Source organism: Pezoporus flaviventris, unplaced genomic scaffold, assembly GCF_033815535.1.
Source record: "Pezoporus flaviventris isolate CSIRO_AGI_PZ_B2104156 unplaced genomic scaffold, CSIRO_AGI_Pfla_v1 ptg000009l, whole genome shotgun sequence".
Lineage (NCBI taxonomy): Eukaryota > Metazoa > Chordata > Aves > Psittaciformes > Psittacidae > Pezoporus > Pezoporus flaviventris.
The window spans coordinates 1,302,426-1,323,422 of record NW_026892557.1 but is presented as its reverse complement, the minus strand read 5'-3'; the positions used below and the strand labels follow the sequence as shown (position 1 = coordinate 1,323,422).

The 20,997-nt window shown below is 50.8% G+C and overlaps 1 protein-coding gene across 6 annotated transcripts in view; it reads right to left on the bottom strand.

Moving 5' to 3' along the window:
- Window positions 1-20,997, bottom strand: part of CASZ1 (castor zinc finger 1) — a 282,546-nt gene that overhangs the window by 179,683 nt on the left and 81,866 nt on the right. For 4 of the 6 annotated variants that reach the window (XM_061450107.1, XM_061450113.1, XM_061450108.1 and 1 more), the window contains exon 1: window positions 19,197-19,378. The exons of 1 other annotated variant lie outside the window; for it this stretch is intronic. The gene's annotated coding sequence lies outside the window, so the exon portion shown is untranslated. Of the gene's footprint in view, window positions 1-18,785; window positions 18,913-19,196; window positions 19,379-20,997 lie in introns of those variants that run through there. One more of the 6 variants, XM_061450111.1, reaches the window with a different exon arrangement.

Sequence of the window (20,997 nt, the reverse complement as noted above, 5' to 3'; positions counted from 1 at the left end):
AGGCGTGTAGAGACACAACCTGCCAATGACAGGAAGGAAAGGAGACACAAGGAGGGACTGGGAGAGCAGGACAAACAGACTAAGGCAGGCAAAGGCCAAGGTGACAGGAACAGCAGTGCCAGGCAGCAGGGGCAGCAAACTGGCATCAGTGAGTATCTCAGAGTGCTGCAGGAAGCCACGTTCCACCTGGAACCACACCTGGGAGCCCCAGACTCTGGGTGCACCAATGGGAAGGACAGCTAATAGCTGTACCAAGCAAAACGGGCACTTTGAGAGGCCAAACACAGCCACAGAACAGCTCTACTGACTCAAGAAGAGTCTGAAACACTAACCCAGCTCTCCAGGTTAGAAAGCATTTCCTGCTTGGAGTCTGGAGCTTTCCAGTTTCCTTGAGGATGAATGGTGATGAGTCCAAAACATCAGTCTGATAACGAAACAGAGAAAGAGAGAACGCTCGTGGGCCTGGGGGTTCCCACGACTGCCTTAGCTGAGCAGTTCTGCCTGCCTGGAGCCAGGAAGAGTTGCACAGGGAGATCAAACCTGCCCTGCAAAGTCCCAAATCCAAGTCATGCAAATTCCAGCCTTCCTCCAAGCACTGATACCAATGCGGGGACTCTGACTTCATCAGATGGATGAAGGAAATGGAAAAAGGAGGGGGGCCCTTACTGCCTACACATACATGCACACACCCCACCTCAGGCAATAGAGGGGGTGTGAATAATGGAGCAGGTTTGGCAGCCAACAGCATTCAGGGTCGAGTTAGTAATCCTCTTTTTCCATTTCCGTTTGCTATTTGATGTAATTATAGTTTTTGATTGAAATCCACCCGGAGTGTAACCCCTCTGCTTAATGCACTGCTTAAATCCTTGGGTACACAACCACGCTGCTCCCCAGACTCGCCTGGAATAGGAAACCACTTCAATGCCAAAAATAAGTCTTTGCTTTCTTTGGTAACGCCCTCAGTCTTGGCTCAGCCTCTGCTACACCCACCAAAGGAGAAGGGCAGGGAGTTTAGGAGGGCTGCTCAATGCCACCCATGGCCCAGTGGCTTTGTGCTTGAAGCTGAACCCGCAAAAGGGTTTAAAAACTTCTGAAGGCTTTCCTTAATGCCCAGCCACTAGGAGAGTGGTGAGAACACAGGACCTGGAGCCTGGCCTCCACTTTCCCGGTGCATCTGCTGCTATCCCAACCATAAATAGTAACAAGGCGAAGCTCCATCCTGCCTTCACGTGCAGTAAATGGTGGTTTCTGTCCTGAAAGGCCTCCCGAGGATAAAAGGAATAGATGATATTCATAATCCAAAGGAGAGCTGTGAGATCTACCTCTGTAGCATCAGATCACCAGAGCTGGTTCTTCCTCTCCTGCTCCCTCTGCACCACTTGGCCAAGAATGCAGGGCAACAGCTAGACCAGAAGGCCAGACACCAAACGAGTGCATGAGCAATTACGTCCCACAGAAGGAGCAGCACTGGGGCTGCAGCAACATCACTAATACCTGTGGACAGAAACTGCCCAGGAAAAAGCAGTGTCTCACATGCCCATTAGTCTGCTGGATATCAGAAGGAAAAGGATTCTCTGAGAACTTCACACGCAGATCAGTCACTGTATAAAAACCTGATGTGGGTTGGGGAGGTATGTAATACATAGACTTACTCCAGAGGAGCATCCTATGAGGCAGGTTGTTTCTTCGGATCATCTCAGGACAACAAGTGAAGGTACAATTTCCTTCAGGATTCAGGAAAAAAAGTTAATTCTCCTCTACAGGAGATACTCAGCATGGCTCCCTTCATGCCACTACTGCTGGAAGACGAAGGTATGTGCAAATTGAACATAGAATCATAGACTGGTTTGGGTTGGAAAGGACCTTAAGATCATCCAGTTCCAAACCTCTGCCACAAGCAGGGACACCTTCCACTAGAGAGATTGCTCAATGCCAGTCCAACCTGGCCTTGAACATGATTAGAGAATAGTAACTCAAAACCTTTCCCAGCAGGGAAATGGCACCTCTGGGATTTGGAAAAAGGGATGTTACAACTCCTGTTGCACACCTCCATTTGCACAAGGAGAATGAAGCCCTCAAAGTTTCCCTGTGAGATGTTCAGACCTGTTGCTAGAACTCAGGAAAGCCCAAGGAAGCTGCTAAGCTTTGGATGCTTCTACACCCTGAGACACCTGCCTCCAAGAGGCATGAGGCCAACTCAGCACAGGACCTTTGGAACCAAACACGGCTCTCTGGACCCGATTTCTTTACAGCATCATTTATTTCAAGGCCAAGCAGTGGCAAAACAGTGTGATGGGAACAGCACTGCTGTAAACAACTTTACAAAGGTGAAAGGGACCAGATAATCTGCCCATCCCTTTCCATTTCATGCCAAAGAGGAGCCCTGAGTGAAGCAGGAGGTCGCTGAACCAGCCTCTTGGGCTGGAGGCTCCTTTGCTGGCAGCAGCACCGTGACTCAGCGGTGAATCAGACACAGGCCGTGCCTGGCTGCTGCATGGGCCGGGCTACGGCAGGGAGATGAAGACAGCAAAGCAAGAGAAAGAGGGAAGTACGGGGGGAAGTGGGGGTCTCCTGGGATGGAAAGCAAAAACCAAGGCTTCCACACGTCTAGGAACTCCCTGTCATCGACAGCATCTGCTCATCAGCTCAGCCCAATCACTGGCACCTCCTTCCGCAGCAGGAGCAGCACAGCCAGCGCAGGGCACGATGCCCCGTGCCCACTGGCACATCTCCTGCCTTGTTCTGCCCCTTCCTGAGGCTCACATCAGCAGAAACCTGCCTCACAAACAGCTCTCCCCACTCTGCTCCAGCCCTTCCTCTCAGTGGGCCCAGGCAGGCAGTTTTTTTCCTCTCTCCTCATCAGATATCTCTGTCTCTCTGAAATATTCAGATGATTTGGTTTTGTTCTCTTCTCCCCCACATCAAATCCTCCCCCTGCTTGTGGAAGCAGTGGATTTCACCCAGGCACAGGAGGCTAATTTACACCCTTCAGGGTTTAAAATAGCAGTGGCGTAAATGAAAAGTCCAATTTCTTCAAATTTGCATTGTAAAACCATCCTTCAACTTCCTTGAAATAAATTTTACTATTTTATTAGTGCAAACAAAATGGTAATAAAACACTAATACAGCGCCTTGTATCCAGGGGAAGAGCTAAAATTAACATAGACCGAGCAGTGTTTGCTATTACATTCAATTACCTTTTTACTTGAGATTTACATTCTCATCCCCTTAATCTCCATAGTGGTGGCTCTGAAATCGTTCCCCACAGTCATTCCTGCGTTGGGAATGGACGGCAGGAAAGCCGATCGCTCACCACCACTGCTCCTGCCGCCAGCACCCCGGTGCCAGCGCTTCCCAAGTGTCCCCCGAGCATCTCCGGAGCCTCAGCAGTGAGCACTCACTGTCCTCTGCTAGTCATGCCTTAATGTCTAAACTCCAGGCAAACACACCAGCAGCAAAAATGCAGCCCAGGTGCTATAGCTGCCTTCCCTCTGCCTCTGGAATCCGCTCCTTAATTCCCAGCTACAAGCCATGTCACAGGCAAGTTTTATTATCTCCATTGTACATGTACAAAAACTAAGGCAAAGACTGAGGACCAAAGTGGCTTTTGTACTGGAACTATTCCAGCTTTCACCTAGGACTCACTGAATTCAGCCTCTGCGCTGAAGTTATTTAACAGGGATTGTGTCCTGCAACCCAGGGATGCCAGACCCACAGGCTCAGGGAAAGAACAGCTCCAGCACTGTCTGATGGAACTCAAAGAGAACCTGCACTGAAAAGAAAGGATGCCAAGGACAGAAATCCCAGTAAACACAGTACAGGGAAGCCACTTTCTCAGTATCAGGGGCAAAGTTTTATCTGGCAGCATCTCTGGATGCTTTCTTCTAATACACAGTGATTCTGGCCATTCTCAGAACAGCCAGCCTTTGATAAGACACCACAGGAAAGTGCTGCACTGGTCCAGCTCCACGCAGTGACTTTATTCTCTGCTCCTCTTTCTTCCCTTTCATGTACTGAACGTTGGACACCTCCCCTCTCACGAGCCAAGTCAGAACATTTAACCTTCCTTCGGAGAGCACGGCCAGCACTTGCCTTACAGGTGATGCCCACAACTTTGTTCACTAATTTTCATACAACACTTTGTGATACCCAAATGAGATAACAGAAATTAATTAAGCACTGTGTAATATCTTTCTAACCTGGCCAAGAAACGACTCAACAGCCTTTCATCCCAGCCTGCTCACTCCCCAGCTATTCCAGCATGACAGGACCACTACAACACTGAATTCAGGCAACAGCTAAGGAGAGCAGAGGGCACTTGGGGAAGGTACCAGCCAGCATCCTAGGGAAGAGCATCTCCTGAGAGAAACAGATCATTTGGGGGTCTCCCAGCCAATCCCAGCCATACTGAACATACAGCACATGCACCACATGCAGGTGCCTGACAGAGCCATCACTAACTTGTTTGGATGGGAAAACACATCTAACTGCTCTGACCAAGTTCCAGGCAGCCCAGGGGCACTGACCTTACCTAGAGGAAGCACCACGGAACTGGCTGTAACCACCCTGCTGAAACCCAACCCCACCAGAAGGCACTGTGTCCCGTGTAGCACGTATTCACTCTAACTCCTAGTGCCCCTTGGGCAGCTCTCCCGTAACTCCTAATTCTTCTACGGAAAGAAGAACGTTGCAGGTCGTTCAGCAAGAGATTTTGCACCAGTAAGAACCTGCTGGTCAGTGAGCAGACAGGGAGGTCTACGGGCTAGCACTTGCTGGTATACATCCCTGGGCTAGATCCCTGAGAACTGCCCTCAAGGTTCTCTTCTTTTTCTCATCAACAAACCCCTCTGGTTTCCACATTCTAATCCATGACTTGCACACCTACCCCCCCCAGCCTGCTCCTCTGAATAGCATGGTCCATCATCCTTCCCCTCTAGCCATCCTGATCATCATGACCGGAGGAGAAAGATCATGCAAAGCATCAGTTTACAGGATAAATGACAAATACTCCCCATCCAAATAACAACTGTGTCCCTAGGAAACCTTCCATCTGTCCACCTTCTAGAAGGCAGCACACACAGGCCCTAATGCAAACAGAATTATCACAAGACACCTGAGCAAAACAAAAAAAGCCCAAACAATAAAGAGTAGGAAGAAGAAAGCTGCCCAGGAGCACAGCGCTGAGGTCGGTTTCAGCTGGTCTTCTGCCCCTTTTTGCTGTTCTCTTTCCCTTGCTCCCCTGAACAAAGGAAGTTTGTTGTCAGGCTCAAACATTTCCTGGGCCTTGTCCGAGTTCCACCTTGTTTTCTTTTTCTCCCCACCCTGTACAAATAAAGCAAAACCCAACTGGCACCACCTGTGATGAAAGGACAACTAAATGCACAATTTTTATCTTTTCTTTCTTTTCTCCCTCCCCCTTTTTCCCTTTTTCTTGGCCAGAAGTTTTGGGCAAAGGACAAAAGGTATTGTTGGGTAAGCATAATTCCAGTGGCTGAGTCACGCTAAGACACTAAAGGGCTGGCTGCTGCTGGGGTAGGGAAAGCCAAGCTGCTGCTTCGCTCAGTGCAATGTGAATGCCAGCAGCACCACTACGAGCTCTGCCAGCCCCGAAGCACAAGGGGCAATACAGGATTCCCATCACAAGAGAAATAACATAAAACCCCCGTACAAAGATCTTCACCTAAGAAACCTCAGGAGGAAAGAATGTCACACAGGAGAGGCTGGATGAGCTCCTCCCTGGAACCCATAAGGTTGTAAAGGTCGTAGTAAAGACAGTTATAATCCTTACTTATGATGAGGGAAGGCTAAGATGCCTCCTTTGGTTCTCCATCCAGGCTACCATTTTGATTTCATGACACAAGTCAAACACAAGAAGCAACCTCCTTCCCCCCAGCTGCAAGCCCTCTGGGAGCTCACATTGCCCTGAGCACCACCAAAGGGGCAGGGGGCTTCCAGGCTCTATGATGATGCAGATAATCACCAACCCACTTCTGGCTGCAAATTAAACGGTGCCCCAAGCGGGCACTTGCTCTGAGCACATTCAAAAGCACACTGCGGACCCTGCAACTCAACGGTACATTTGGGGGAGCTGGAACATTGGCTGCTTGTTTATTTTATGATGCACTTTGGTCTCTCTCAGTTGCACTGTTATCCTACACCTGCTCAGAACCCTTTCTCCAGGCTGATAACAGAGCGCTGTGTGGAGCGGGCGCCTGGCCCGGCTCTTTTTGGTTTTACTGGCACACGTGGATTTGGTTGCAGATTACCAATACTCAGTCAGGGAAAAGGTGGAAAATTTCCCTAAACAGGCGTAAACACATGAATGATGTGGAGCAAGGCCCTCAAATGGAGGTAAAGAGGACAAACGCCTTTGTTTATCAACCCTCCCTGGAGCAAATCCTGCTTTCCCAGTGGCACATCTCCTCCTGGAACCCACACTCACGCAGGGAGTTACACTGTTCCTAAGTTTCTTTAATGCAGACGTAGGCCTGGCCTCTTTCAACAGTTCTGGAATCTTTTCATGGCAGACCCCATGACACACGGAGGCGGCTGAGAACAAGGAATCATGCTTTTCCAGGAACGGGGAATCCAGATTTTCTGGTTTATAAATTTTCCCATCTGGATTTGTTTTGCTGCTCATAGGGTAGATCACCAGAGATAAGGAGAGAAAAGCACAGAAGTATCAGAGCAGTGGCAGCCCTGACGGGCTCAGATGAGTTTCTTGCATGTCACAATCTCCTGTTTGGGCAGAAATTTGAATGCCTTTTCCAGCAGCAACACAGATAAACTGGCATCTCCCAAGGGGCTGTTTCAGCTCTCCTGCTGCCTAAGGGTTCTGTGACGTAGGGACCGAGGAGCTTGGACATGCCCGCTCTCAAGACTGTCTCCATAAGGACATGGTAACTACCCTGCCACTTGCATGGCAAAACTTAAGATCAGCTGAGCCTTCTTAGGGTGAAGCCCATTAGAAGAGCCTATAGACAAGCAGGTTATTACTTGAAAGAGCTGCAATGAAAGACTGTTGGGAAAATCCTGCACTAGCTCCCAAATGGCAGAGGAAGGAATGAGGAGGTTGTATCCATGGAACAGAATCAGTAGCCTCACCTCCTCCACAGCACAGGGCCTGTCAGAGCCTGTTCTCTGGGGAAGAATCCCCCGGGATCGCAGCTGGATGATCTCGGAACAGATCTCCCAAGTCCTACCAAGCTGTCCCCTTGTCCTCAGGTAAGACAGGACCTATCAGGGTCACTCTTCCCAACCCTGCAGCCTGCTCCCAAGGCTCTTCCGGTGCCACTGGCTGTCCATGTACAGAAAGGCACCTGCAGACTGGAGCAGAAATGAGCCTGGACCCTAAAGATTCTGGTAGGGAAGAGCAGCAGGAGTGAAACGAAGGGGCCAGGGGCTGCGACGCCGTGTTTGTCCTCCCCTGCCAGCCCTAAGCCAGGCTGCTGAATTTACACAGCAAGGACAGCTTGGTAAAGGCAGAGCGGCGGCTGTCAGCTGGGAGCCCCTGCACGCTAAGCTCCTGGTTAAATGTTTTCATCAAAACCAGAGCGAGAAAGTGCAGAGCAAACACCACCAATTAGAGGCTGGGATGAAGCGTTCCTGCCAGCAGATCTGGTGAGAGGGCCATGAGTCACCTTAACCCTTTGGGAGCCAGAGGCAGCACAACAGGAGGAAGATGGGAGAGGAAACCTCTCACAAGCCTTACATTTGCATCCACTCATTTCCATTTATCTGTAGGAAGCTGAATTCAGGAGTGAACACTTGCTGTGCTTGGAGCTGTATTATCCCCATAACCTCTGCCCTCACCATTCTCATACCTGGAGGAGACTGAACCAGGCAACCCATCCACCCCAGTGGAGATGGTCACTGGGAGCAGGAGCAGAGGCTGCAAGGTGCACAAGGAGGAGGTCTGGGCCTGGCTATCCCTCAAACCATCTTTACCTTCTAAGTCCATTCCAGCAAACAGAATATATCACATCAGTTTTGCTGAAGGCTGAGGTGCCAATGGTAGTAACATGGCAGTACTCCATGCCTCATTCAAAGACAAAAGGATGGGTCTCGGACAAAATGCTTCCCCATCAGAAACATGATAAAATGCAGCCAGCAACATGAGGAGAGCTGGAATCGGGATAAGGCAGGAATGCCTTTCTTCCCCTAGACTGCATCTTCCTAGATGCTGTTACTTGTCTAATTTCTGAACATGTAAGAGGTGATCAAGATTTAACTGCGTTCTTGGGTTGAATTCCTTCTCAGTGCCAGTAAAACGCTGCTGTCTGAGGCAGGACTTGGTGCAACAGCCGAAAGTTCAGCTTTCTAGGAGCATCAAACATTGCAACGTTGGAAGTGTTCAGAGTTCGGTCCCTTCTGCAGCAACAAACCCTCAAGTCAGAGCTGCACTTGTGCTCACCCTCACTCAAACACCCAGTGACTCCACCTCAGCCCAGCACTGAGCACACGCCACTGGAAAGAGACCGTGCATGGACCAGGTCCTGCCCCCCTGCAACACGACCCCATGGAGGTGGCACTGCTGCAATAGGTGGCATTTTGGAAGGTTTCAATAATGGACAGTGTGGAGATCCAGAGGCATTCACCCACAGCAGGGAAGCTAAAAGCTGAGAAGGGATAAATGGTGTTACCACAGCAGCTTATACTGGGGAGAGCCCTTTCAATTTAGGACCCCAAAGGGCTGTGCGTGGTGCAGGCAGGCTCTGTCCCTCCACAGTTCCATGTGTCCAAAGCTGGGCCCCCCGAAGCTGTGAATTTCCAGCATACCACGACCACTGGAGCAGACGGCTCCAGATCCTGCTGAGCCAGCTTGTGGCTGTATTCAAAATTGAGCAAATTTACAGCTGTAAGCTGGGAGTTTATACAACCCCAGAACGTGTTAGGGATGGCTGACCAAGCCCGAACGATCGCTCCCCAGCCGACAGGAATCACTGGTTAGACCCTGAGCACATGGTAGATTTGAGTATTTTCTTTCCCTTTCTCTATCGCATTGGGGGGGGGTGGGGTAGAAAATATCTATTTTTGTTCCTTTCCGCACCAAAGACAAACTAAAATCAAATCTTAGGTTCAAGCCACCAAGCCCATCAGCTGGAGGCTGTAGCACACCCAGTGACCACCTCCTAGGACAAGGCTGCTGTATTTTTCTCTCTTGCAAGGTGAACAGCTCCACAGGGCTCGATGTATTACCACCAGATGTATTATCTACTCTCATTGCTGGCCCCTTTTGCATGGACACGTCCCTCTCTGTTTGCACCAGACCCCACAAACACTGCCCTGCTCCAGCCTGGGCTGCAAGAAAATGTGGTCCGAGCTAAGTTTAGCGCAGCAAATACACTGCCCTGCACAGACCTTCCTCCCATCTCCTTTGCAAGGATAAACAGCTGGAGCAGTATCAGACTGAAGTGATCTGAACCTGGATTCACAAACAGCAACACAAGGAGCCTGCCAAGTAACGGGCAGGCAGCAGGCAGCGAGTGGAAAGCAGGACTCCAGGAGCCCTCTGATGGGAACAAAATCAGCATCATTCACTGTGCCTGCAAGTGTGAAAGCTCCGCAGCCCGAGGAAAGCACAGGGCTGCACGTAACAGCCTCGACCTAAAATCCCCTGTTTTTATTACAGCATGGCCCCAGTTCTTCTCTGAAAGGCATTTTCAGCAGGAAACCCAAACAGGATTTAGCTGCAACAAGGCTGGAAGAAGGGCAAGGGGCCTCTCCTGGGACTTACTTTGCTGTGTGCCCACAGACAAGACAAGGACACCACACCAGCCTCAACGACACACACATTCGTGAGCATGAGGTGCTCAAGCATGATGAGAGGGAGGGAGACCTGCCTCGGTCATTACACAGTGCAGGCACTCCATTCCATGCCCTGGGAGGATGCAGTGTTTCTAGGACATTGCTAAGGAGCATTAACAGGTCTCCCCTTTCCCCTTCCACTCCATCCTGAATACATAACAGCCCAAAACACCACTACTTCACATGAGTGAAAGAGCCAGCTGAGGCTTTAGGGACTCAGGCACCATAAAACACTCTTTAGCATCCAGCCCCCATGTAAGAAAATGAAGTAAACTGGGACCCTTTGGTTGAAGTCTTGAAGAGGAGAGTGGAGAAGGGGAGATTTCCTCCCTTGCTGCTGGGTGAGCAGGGATCACACCGCCTGCTGCCGCTCCCACAGGTTAAAATACTTAAGTCCTCCAAGGTGCAGCTTAATTTTCTTTTTTAAAAGAGAAAAGTGTCAGTCTAATTAGATAAATCCTCCAAGCACGTGGCCCGGAGTTCGTCATGGAAATTAACCTCCTTGAAAGATCACAGTGACTGAAATAAGAAACTGTGTGTTTTGGCATAGTGCAGTGAAATGGGAGATGCAGGCTGCATTTCATACACCTTCCCTTTCATAAACCTGCCGCGTTTCATATCTGCCCTGCTGGCCCTTAGCTCGGCACCAAGACTTTATCTCCCAGTGCCTGTTTGCAAATCGCTGCCGAGAGGTTACAATAACCCCTGGGAGAGATTTTGCTGGCTCACCAGTGTGAAAGGACACCGCTCCCCTGGTATAAAGCTGGGCCAGCCTGAGGCACTGGGGAAGGGAGGGGCTGGTCCCCAGCAGCCCTACAGAGAGGATGTTCTGCAGACACAGCCACCATGGGAAGCAGCCAGGCTGGGAGCTGTTTGTCAGCCTCGGAGCTGTTTGCCAGCCTCATCATGCAACATGCAGACAAGTGGGATTGTGTGCAGCTCTCACTGCCATGGGCACGGGCTGAGCAGGGCAAAGGGACAGACCTCGAAGCCACAGGCTGTGATCGCATATCTCAGTTTGGACTGTGCCAGCTACGTTCAGGATTTGTTACTTAGGAGGCTCTACACAGCCACTACGGGAGTCACACTGCTTAGGAATAAAAAGCCCTGACCCCTTTGTGATTGAAAGCAGGAGCAAAACCAGGCAAGGAAATATCTGGCTTACAACCAAGAGTCAACTGCCATCCCTACCCTCGAGTCAATGTCAGGACCAGAACCAGATTATTCCATGCTTTCAGGAAACACTGGCCTGTCAACTTTTCTCCCAACCCACCGGGCACACTTGTGCCAGGGCCGCACTCGTGCCAGGGCCACACTCCCAACACTTGTTCCACACGCCTGCTGCAGGCCTCTCGAGTGACGTTACCCGCTGTGTTTCAGTATGTAACTGGAAGAAGACCCCTTCTGGGGTCTGGAATAGTCCTTCCCCATCAAAGGGATGCAAGGATTCTCTTTCCAAGCTTTCCAGTTCACGCTGTCCTTTCAAAGGCTGCTATCCAAAACTAAAACCCCCTGAAAAATCTGTAGAGTTCATCTTTCTCCTTCCTTCCCAAGCCTGGTACACGCGATGCTGTGCTCCCTCCCAGCACCTGGACCGGCCGTGCCACTGACTTCACATGCAGAAGGATCAGGCCCAGCCTCAGAGACCAACTCTGAAGTGACCTGTTGTATTGCCATTGGAATGACAAGCCCTATGGCTCACAATTTGGAAGCAACTTATTTTGCTTCAGAACAGCACTGCTAGTGGCAGAACAAATACAGGATACCTCCTAGAGAGAAAACTACCCCAAAATGCCATGGCAGGCAAGGAGCCAAAGGCCCCAAAGAACTGACAGCTCTGCAGACGTGGACCCCTCTCCTTCAGCACTTACTGCAGACAAGGCTCCACAGCTGGATGGCTCTGGAGCCTGCTTGGGAATACGGACTCTTGTACCTCCAGGTCCTGTTCTAGAGCAGCTCAATCACGCATGGAAGGTATTAGCTGACACCACACGGAGCGAGTACATCCTACGGTACAAGGGGCTGCTCCTCCTTGCTACAACTCCACAGCCACCTCAGAAACAAGATCCCAAGGCAAACGATGCACAAACCCTGCACTCCTGTTTGCTGCTGCTCCCTCAGCTCAGGGTTGAGACATGCTGGAAGGGCACTACCAGAGAAACCAGGATGAACTCAGCCCTCATCTAGTCTCTTAGTGGTTCTCTGCCAAGTACAGACAAGCCCCACAGTTCCATTACTAATAACTTAATACCTAATAATATTACCAATGTAACATTTAACCTTGAAGCCAAGCACCTGGACCAAGAAAAATCAGCAATTTAGCAAGATTTCCACCTCGCTGTGTTTGGCTTCTCCTGCCAACTGATCAAACCCCAGCATCCACAACTCCTTCCCACCTGCTCCGAGGTACCTGGAGTCATTTAAAAATAAAAGGTAAAGCTCCTACTTCAGCCAGAAGTAGACAGAGAGAGAACAGGGACTGCAGGAAGGAAAAAACCCTATTTAAGTGCTGTTCCAACCCCCTCTTTAGGCTTTGGATGAATTAGGCAAACTCCCAGTTAGAGCAGTCTCTTCTGCCTGCAACTGGACTTGAGATAAGAGGCGATAAAGAAGGGCCAGTGGGCATCACCGAAGGCTCAGCCCTTTCCATTACACACCAGCACACAGCCAGAAGGGCTCTGCCAACCCTGAAATGTTCGTTTCCAAAAGGAACACGCACACCCTTTAAAACGGGTATGGTGAAATCTGCCTGGAGAGGAAAGGACCCAGCAACGCAGGTAGGTTCCTGACTCCTTGTCATCAGAGCCAGCAGCCCTGCCCCTGAATTCACTTCACGGGTGTCCTCCTGCTTAGTGCTGCACAGGCTCAAATCCCCCAGCGCTGCTGCGAGCGCACTGCTGAGAGGTCGAGCGACATCAGAATCCACGACGGATTCAAAGACATCTCCATGTTTTGCTGTCAGCCTGAAGTTTGAATAAAGGAGCCCACCAGAAAGAGTGAATGAACGTCCCTGGCAGCTGCCTCGCAGAGCCGAGCCTGTGCTTTAAGCCACCTAGTGTCCGAGCCCGGGTGCATCCTGCCCTTCGAGGGAAGCCAGCTGCTTTAGGAAACCCAGGCAAAGCGCAGTTGTGACACCCACCGAGGCTGAAACGAGAGGAGCCAAGAACAGGGTGCACAGGATGAGAAGCAAGCAAGGGCCCACCCCGAGCTGGAGAAGCAGGCACTGAACTGGAGGCACAGCAAAGCACCCGGCCCAGCACCCACGGGGCACTGCGGGGCCCTCGAGCACAGGGTGAAAAAGGGAGGACAGCACGCTTGCTCCTTAAACCAGCATCCGGCAGAGAACATCACCATTAGAGGCCAACATTTCAGCTCTGAAATGGGGCTCGCCATGGCTGGGCTGCAAACTTGGAGACAACTTTCCTTGGCACAGGCCTGTGGAACAACACGGAAGCGCCCCAGAGCCACCGGCCCCACTAACCCACGTCTGCTCCCTGAGACATCACTTCCATGCACGGCTCCTCTCCTGCCCCGCAGCAGCCCCCTCCTCCTAGCTCTCTTTCTCTGTGTCCTCGAGACTCCTCTCACCTTGAGGAGTGTTAGGATTACCCAGCATTTACACTCAATGCTCCTCTTTATTCCTTAAGACTTATTAAGAATGATAATGAGCTCCAAAGCAGTGACACGTCTCTCTCTCCCCCTCTGTCGCGCTCTCTCTCTCTCTCTCTACGTGCCTTTTCCGTCAAAGGCACACAGGACAAATCCGACCAAAAAAAAACCCTGACAATATGGATCAAGGACACACGAGGATTTAGATTCCACAAATCCTGCCTTTTTTTTGTTGTTTGTATCATTCCCACTCAAATTCCAAACCCCTTTTTCCTCTTCTTACTCATATTCCCCCCCTCTCCCTCTCTCTCTCTCTACCCCAACCCTCTCGGACTTTGAATGAGAAGGAAGCAGAAGAAGAGGAGAAGAAAGCTGCTTGCCTGGAAAACCTCGTTAATGTGGAGCTCTTAAACGCTTGATTAATTTTAGCTAAATTTACGATGTGCTCTCGCTTTGCTTTGAAGCTGCAGCCTTCGGTACCAAAAGCAAGTTAACTTTCAGATCCCTCTTGCCAGCCCCACTGCCCCCTAATCCTTGGATGCCCTGCTTGGGTACACACACACACATACAGGAGAGAAATACCGTAGCAGGGCATGGAAGCAGTCGCCGTGCCGGGTGTTCAAAGTGGTTCGATTCAAATGCCTTCAGCACAGCCTAATAATCACAACCTGCAAACTCCCAACTTCCAGCTATTTAACTTCCCAGAGAGATCAGAACACAAAATCACTGGTCAGTCCTTCCACAAGAACAGGAAACAGGGAAACATAAACCCCGATTCCAGGAGAAGTGGCTCCAAGTTGCATCTGCTCACACCACGGGAACGCCAGGCTCTCGGCTGCATTTGAAACGTCAGGTTCTCCCAAAGCCACCTTTAAACCAGCTCTACGCTTTGCCAGAGGGAAAAACTGAACCTAAGGAAACCTGATGGACAGATTGATACATACCCTGACCTATACTTCAATATTTCAGTCTTCTCCCCAGCTTCCTCCTACCCAGTATTTGCTTTTATTCTTTGTCTCCCTCTGCTAGGCTCTATTTTTCTGATACAGACATCAGGAGGTTAAGGGCTCAATTATCAAGTCTGTTGAATCCTCAGCTTCACGTTACTTAGGGGGTTCTCTGTTGCTCTTTGGAAACTACGCTGCAAAACCTCCTTCCCTCTCGGCTTTTCTTCCTCCTAACCTGCAATGTCTATTTCCAACACCCCCCCCCTGCATGTGTACCCACAAATGTATTTGGGATCAATGGAGAGAAACCATGAATTGGGTTGGGAGAGAGGAACGTTAATAAAAATAACCCTGAGTGAGCCTTAGCCAGAGCGAACCTGGAGCGTTCCCGATCTTGAAACCTAAAGTAACATCCACATGGAATTTACAAAATATGATTCGAGTGGTTCTAATTAGCCCCAGTCTGTGGAAAAATTGGAAGGAAGCGGCTCTTTGATTAATGTTACAAACCAGAAAGGAAACAGATTTTAGAAGTTAAAGTAGCAGCACTGTGGAATACAGAATCATTACCAGCATACATTTCTGATACCTGCTTCAATCAGATGGCTTGGGGTTTTGGTTTTAGGGGTTTCTTTTCCTTTTTACTTGAAAGGGGAAGAAAAAGGAAGACAGGATGCAAGTAAAAGCTTTTGTTTATGGAAGTGTGCGGCGCTTTTATCTCCTAAGGAATTTATATAGCTGGACTGTGTATAAATCCTTCTGAAAATGAAATTAGCAAAACCAAAACAGGGGTGAAGGTGCTGGGGGGGGGAGAAAATCAACACCTCAGTAAATCATAGTGGATAACCAGCCCCTGGCTTGGACAGATAGCAAATTCAGCTTTAACAGAAAGAAACAGAGTTGGAAAGGGAAAGGACGAGGTTCATACCTGCAGCAAAGTCCTTGCAAAAATGGGGGGCTATTTTTAAGAAGCTTTGAAAGTTACTGTGCAAGTTTGCTTGGGCTTGAAAAGAAAAAGGAAATCAGGTTTTTTTTTTCCAGCCAGCTTGATTGTTTTGGGTGGAGCTCAAGCGTGTGTGTATATATGCTGTATATAAAAATGAATTACTAATTCTTTCCTGGAAACTGTTTGAATTGCAATCTGCAAGATACAAAAACACACCTTTATTTTAATACTGATTTTAATACAGATAGAAAGGGGGGGGGGGGGGGAGATAGAGAGGGAAAAGCTTTTCCCCAGTACACAGCAAAACCCTTCAGCAAGAACAACACCAAGAGACCCCCGAGCCACTCGCACACACTTTGCCCAGCTGCACACACCAACTGAACTCCAGCTTGCAGGGGCTTTTCCCTGTACCAAGGCTTCGCTCTGAAACTGCCAGAATGACAATGTCATGTGTGGGGAAAGCTGACACTTGGCGCTTTTAAAAAGAAATGAAGAAAAAATAAGCTGTTGACTTCTTGGTTAAAGTATTTTCTTGTTCTAACTCATGTTCTTATGTCACTGGGCTAAAAAAAAAAAAAAAGAAGAGGAGGGAGAGGGAGCGAGAGATATGACTTTCCTTGAATGATCTGTTTAACCTAAGCCAGAGGAAAAAAAAAGAAGTCATTAATTACTTATGTGAGCTATTGCTTCTGAAAGACAATAAACCTGCCTGGTCGCCATGGATATGACATATTTGCTCTGAAAACAACACAATAATTAGCAAAGGGGAAAGATACAAGGAGAATATGCAAACTCCTGAGTTTAAAGCCATAGTGTTTCCTTTTCACACACACCCCCCCTCCTCTTTTTACTTGTCACAGTCAATTCTGTTTGGCGTTTAGATCAAACAAATAAACTGAATATTTACCAAAAATTAAAAAATTTTAAATGTCTCATCTCGCTGTGAATTAAAAAAAAAAAAAAGGTGAAAAATAAAGAAGAAAAATTAAACAAGGAAAAAAGATAAGTCCAGTATGGATAGATTATAACCACCAAGGTGTTCCCCATCTACGTGTAGGTGTATATATGGGCATCTATGTGAACTAGAAATATATTTACGCACACACCCCCCAACATATATGAGCTATAAGGGTTAGGTGCACTACATCCTATAGATATCCTTTTATTGTTAAGCTTAGTAGAGCAGCACAGCAAGAGGAAAAACGTCTCTGTTTTAGGGGGTGGCAACATTTTGCAGGTACACTAAGAGAAAGTGCAAGAAGGGAGTTGAACCGTGTTCAACGCGCATCGTGCTGAGAGTATTTTCTTTGCAAACCCTTTAACTTCCCTCCAGAGGATGAGCAAAACCCCACCACTGGTGTGCCCCGAGAGCCAGCCTCCTGCCCACAGCAGCTGAGCAGGAGTTTGCCAGCTTGAAGCATAAACCCCCAATAACAATTCCTTCTCTCCCCTCAATGACTTGTTAGAAAGTGCTATTACGCTGAACCCCATGTAATCCTGCCATGGATAAGTTAAGGAATAATGAAAACCGAGTTGGATGCACGGAGACTTCTTTGAAATCATTTCTAAATGTTGCGGGGAAAATGTTTTTTAGACTGCTCTCTCATTAAGATGAGACAAAGACTATTAAAACCTTCTCTAATGCGGTGGCTTTCTGGATTCTGACCTTCCACATTTAGAAGCCAAGTAATAAAAACACCCTAACAAGCACTTTATCTTTAGAGATATTTGACTTTGAACTTATTTTAACATTAAAAAGAACTTGGGAGGTATAAAAATAACAATGGAGTTGCCACAAGTTTCTCTTGTTGTTGTTGTTGTTTTCATTGCTCAAAAAACAGAGAAAACCTTTAGTACAAAATAAGCAGATTAAGGAAACATCCCCCTAATTTAACTGCCTCTTTTTCTATTTTTTTTTTTTTAACAATAGTTTTTAGCTGGACTCTTTGATCTTGAAAGGGTTCTGCTATCTTGTGTGATGAGGGGGGAAAAATGATCTGTTTTAAATGATGATGCAAAAAAAAAAGGATCAAAGCCCTGACTTTCTGTTAGCCATAATAAGCTCTGTCTTGCACAAAGCTTCAACTTCAGGCTTTAATATATAAAATATACAGAAGCCCAATAAAAGCACTGAAAAGGTACAAAGTCTGAAAACAAAAGGGGACGCTGCTCCTTTAAACGTTTTAGTGCATATGGAGTTTGATTTCTGAAAGAGATCAGTTTAACATCTCCATAGAAACCAGCAACAGATTATCATCAACAGAATAAATAACTAGTCTAATAAATTAAACAGGAGGCATAAGATCTGGAAACTTGATTACTGAAGTTCAACAATATTCCCCCATAAACTCTGCCAAAGCACCTTTAGGGCAGCGAACAAGGTGGCAGCGACACACAGATAAAGGGTTGGTGGGAAGCAGGCAGGACTTGTGGAAAGGAGAAGTCCAAAACCTCCGCAAGAAATTATTCCACGCTAAGAGTCAGCAAATCAATAGAGGAAATAAATCCATCAGTGAAGTTTGGGGAGGGACAGCTCCTCTTGCAGGGAGCCGCCGGAGCGGGCAGGAGGGGGCACGCACACCGCGGCCGTGCCGCTCCGGAAAAGTTTCCCCTTCGCAGCCCGAAGGGGCCGGAGCGTTCGGGCCGATCGCTCGAAGCCGCCGCGGTTCGGAGCCGCCTCCAGCCGCGACCCAAACCCCGCAAAGTTTGCCCGAGAAGTAGTCCGGCCCCGGGGCGAGCGGCAGCGCCGGCCCCAACGCCCGACCGAGCCTCTTGACAGCTCGCTCGCTGCCCCGGCCGAGCCCCCGGCAGCGCCCGCTTCGCCGGACCGGCGCTCGGGGTCCGGCCCGGGGCCGCTCCCCGCCTGCCCCCCCGCCGGCCCGGCTGTGAGTGACGGCTCGGACACCTGTTCCCCGTCCCCAGAGCCTCCAACGCGGGCAGCGGCTCCCCGGGGAGCCCCGGCCCGCACCCCCCGCCCGCCGCCGCCCCGGCCCCGGGCGGCCGCCCCCCGCCCGCCGCTGCCCCGCCGCGCACGGGGGGAAAGGGGGGAAAAAGGGGGCGAGAAGGGGAAGGAGGCGGAGGGGGGAAACTTCCTGGCTCCGGATGGCAAATCAGCTGCGCATTCTGCAAATGCCACCGGGTAAAAATAACCTGCTGCTTCGCCCGGGGGGCCGGGCACCGGCTGCCCCGAGCCGCGCTCCCAGCCGCCGCGGCCCCTGCCGCCCCGTCCCTGCCGGGGGGCTGCGGCCGTTCCGCTGCGGGCCAAGCGCTGCCGGCCCCGGCCCGGCCACTTCGCAGAAAGTTCTCCGTCCCGGCTCGCCCCGCCGGCACCCGGCCCTGCCCGCCAGGCGCTCCCGCCGCCGCTCGCCCAACTTTGCCGCCGTGTGTCCTCCCTCCCCTCCTCTCCCCTGCCCCGGTGCCTCCGCCCGGCCGCGCCGGGACCCCCGGGCAGTGCGGAGCGGCGGGGCTGCGGTTACCTGCGCCGGGCGCGGAGCGGGAACACGTGTTCCCCCGGCGCCTGCCGGGGCTCCTGCCAAAGTCCTGCAAATTGACGGGCACCTCCGCGGCCCCGACTCCACCGCCGAGCGCGCACGGCGCTGCCCCGCCGGCCCCCCGCCGCCGCCACCGCGGCACACACACACCCCCCCCCTCCCCCGGGCCGCCGCCGCCGCCCGCCTCCCGCGGAGCCGGTCCGGGCGCCGCCGGCCCCCGCTTGCCGGCCGGTGCCCGCGGAGGCTGGGCGGGCGCTGCCCCCGGGAGCCGGGCGCGGAGCGCGGTGCCCACCTGCCGGGCAGCGCCGCCCGCCCGCGCAACGCCGCGGTCCCCGGTGCCACCGAGCCGGGGCTGCCGGTGCGGGGCCGTGGCCGGGCGGGAGCGGACGGGCTTACCTGCACTTGGGGCTGCTTTGGGTGACTTTCCAAGTCAAGGGAAATGTGTGTGTGTTTGGGATGCAGGCTGCAGCGCGCATGCGCCATCAAACTTGCCCTGATCCCGGATTTTTCCTCCTCGCGCTCCCCTTTGCTTTGATTATTGAATTTTCCTATTTCTAACAGGAGGGCGGGCCGCGCGCAAAACCCGGCCTGGAGCACGCCGCCGCCTGCCCCGGCCCGCCCGCGGAGGGGAAAGGGGGGAGCGGCGGGGAGGGAGCGGGCACGGAGCGGACTCGGTCTCCAGGCAGGCAGGGCAGGCAGGCAAGGGAGAGGCGACTGCAAAACCCGGACCGGATCGCCCTCCCCTGGCAAGGGGAAAAGGCGAGGAAGTGTCCCCATTTCCCAGCCCCAGCGGGCACTTTCCTACCTCCTGCCCTGTCCCTGCGCCAGGCGGTGCCTCTGCCCAGCGAGGCACTGGAAGTGTTATAAAATGCTCTATTTTGCAGGCCGGTGACCTCTGCTCACCTCAGCTCCCTGCCACCAAACTCAACGGGGATCACGAGTAACCAGGCTGCGAGTGTTTCTTTATTCTCCGGTCGGTTTCCTAGGCATAATTTTCAGTTGCTATTGTACAAACTTCTAAACTTCATTACTTTTACTTATGTTCTTAGTCTGGATTTCACTCCTGTTTAGAGCTAAGCACTGTCTCGCTGAATCTACAACTGCACTATTTCTCGGTTTGGCTGCCTGCAGTACTCGCTTTGCTGGTATTTATGCACGGCACTGACTTTTGCAGGTCTGGATCCTAGAGCAAATGTCAAGGAACAGACACACAAGCTACAGGCAGCCTCGTGGGCCAGGCTGGTTTGGAGGATGCCTTTGTAGGATCAGCGCTGAGGGTTGCCCTGAATTTCCATGCCCCTCTGCATGCACCTGAATTTCCAGCAGGCAGGCATCACTCTTCTATGTTAAGAAACTTTCCCCAGCTCTAGCTTTCATTGCTCAGCTTTCATCTTCCCGTGACAGTCAGTGTATGTTATAGGTACCTTTGTGCATCCTGGGGTGGTGGTTCACAAAACCACCCACAGAGACCCTTTCCCTCACCCCTTTCCCTGATCCTTGTGTAACTTAATCCTGCGGGACTGGGTGCAGGTGAACCCCTGCCTGCATCCCAGGGCTTGCAGGATTTGGGCCCTAGGCCTGAGCTCTGCAAACCTGTGAACTCCTGAATACCTTCAGTCGCTGGGAGCAGGAGCTCTGCGTCAGCACACCCACACAGAACTCCTTGCAGGAATGCCTCGCTCTTCCCTGCGCTTCCCTGTCCGTGTCTGTCTCCACCTGTTGCCTCTTGTCCGATGCTCACACCGTAAGGTCTTTGGGGCAGAAACTAGGGTTTTGCTCTGGATTTGTCAGTGCCTTGCACAATGGAGCCCTGCTTGGTGATCACAGCTCCTACGTGCTATTGCCACACACATAAATAATAACAATAATTAATAATAATAGACTAATTCCTCTGATTTCGATGTGACTACTCATGTGAGTAAAAGTGACTCACATACATGAGTGTTTGCAGGACCGCTGCCAGCTCTTGAGCTTTTATTGTGAGTCTTCCAATATTTGGTGTTCTCCTTTGATCCCCAGCTCCTGGAATGACATGTTTGGAGCACTTGTGTTTACACAAGGAAGCTTGGAAATGTGGCCTAGTGCTCCCCAAAGCCTCCCAAGCCAGAAGACAAAGAAGAAACTTCCAAAGAAATGGATTTTTAATTGCTTTGGAGAAAATCCTGCAATTTGGCAGCTTGGGGAAGGGGGGGAGCCT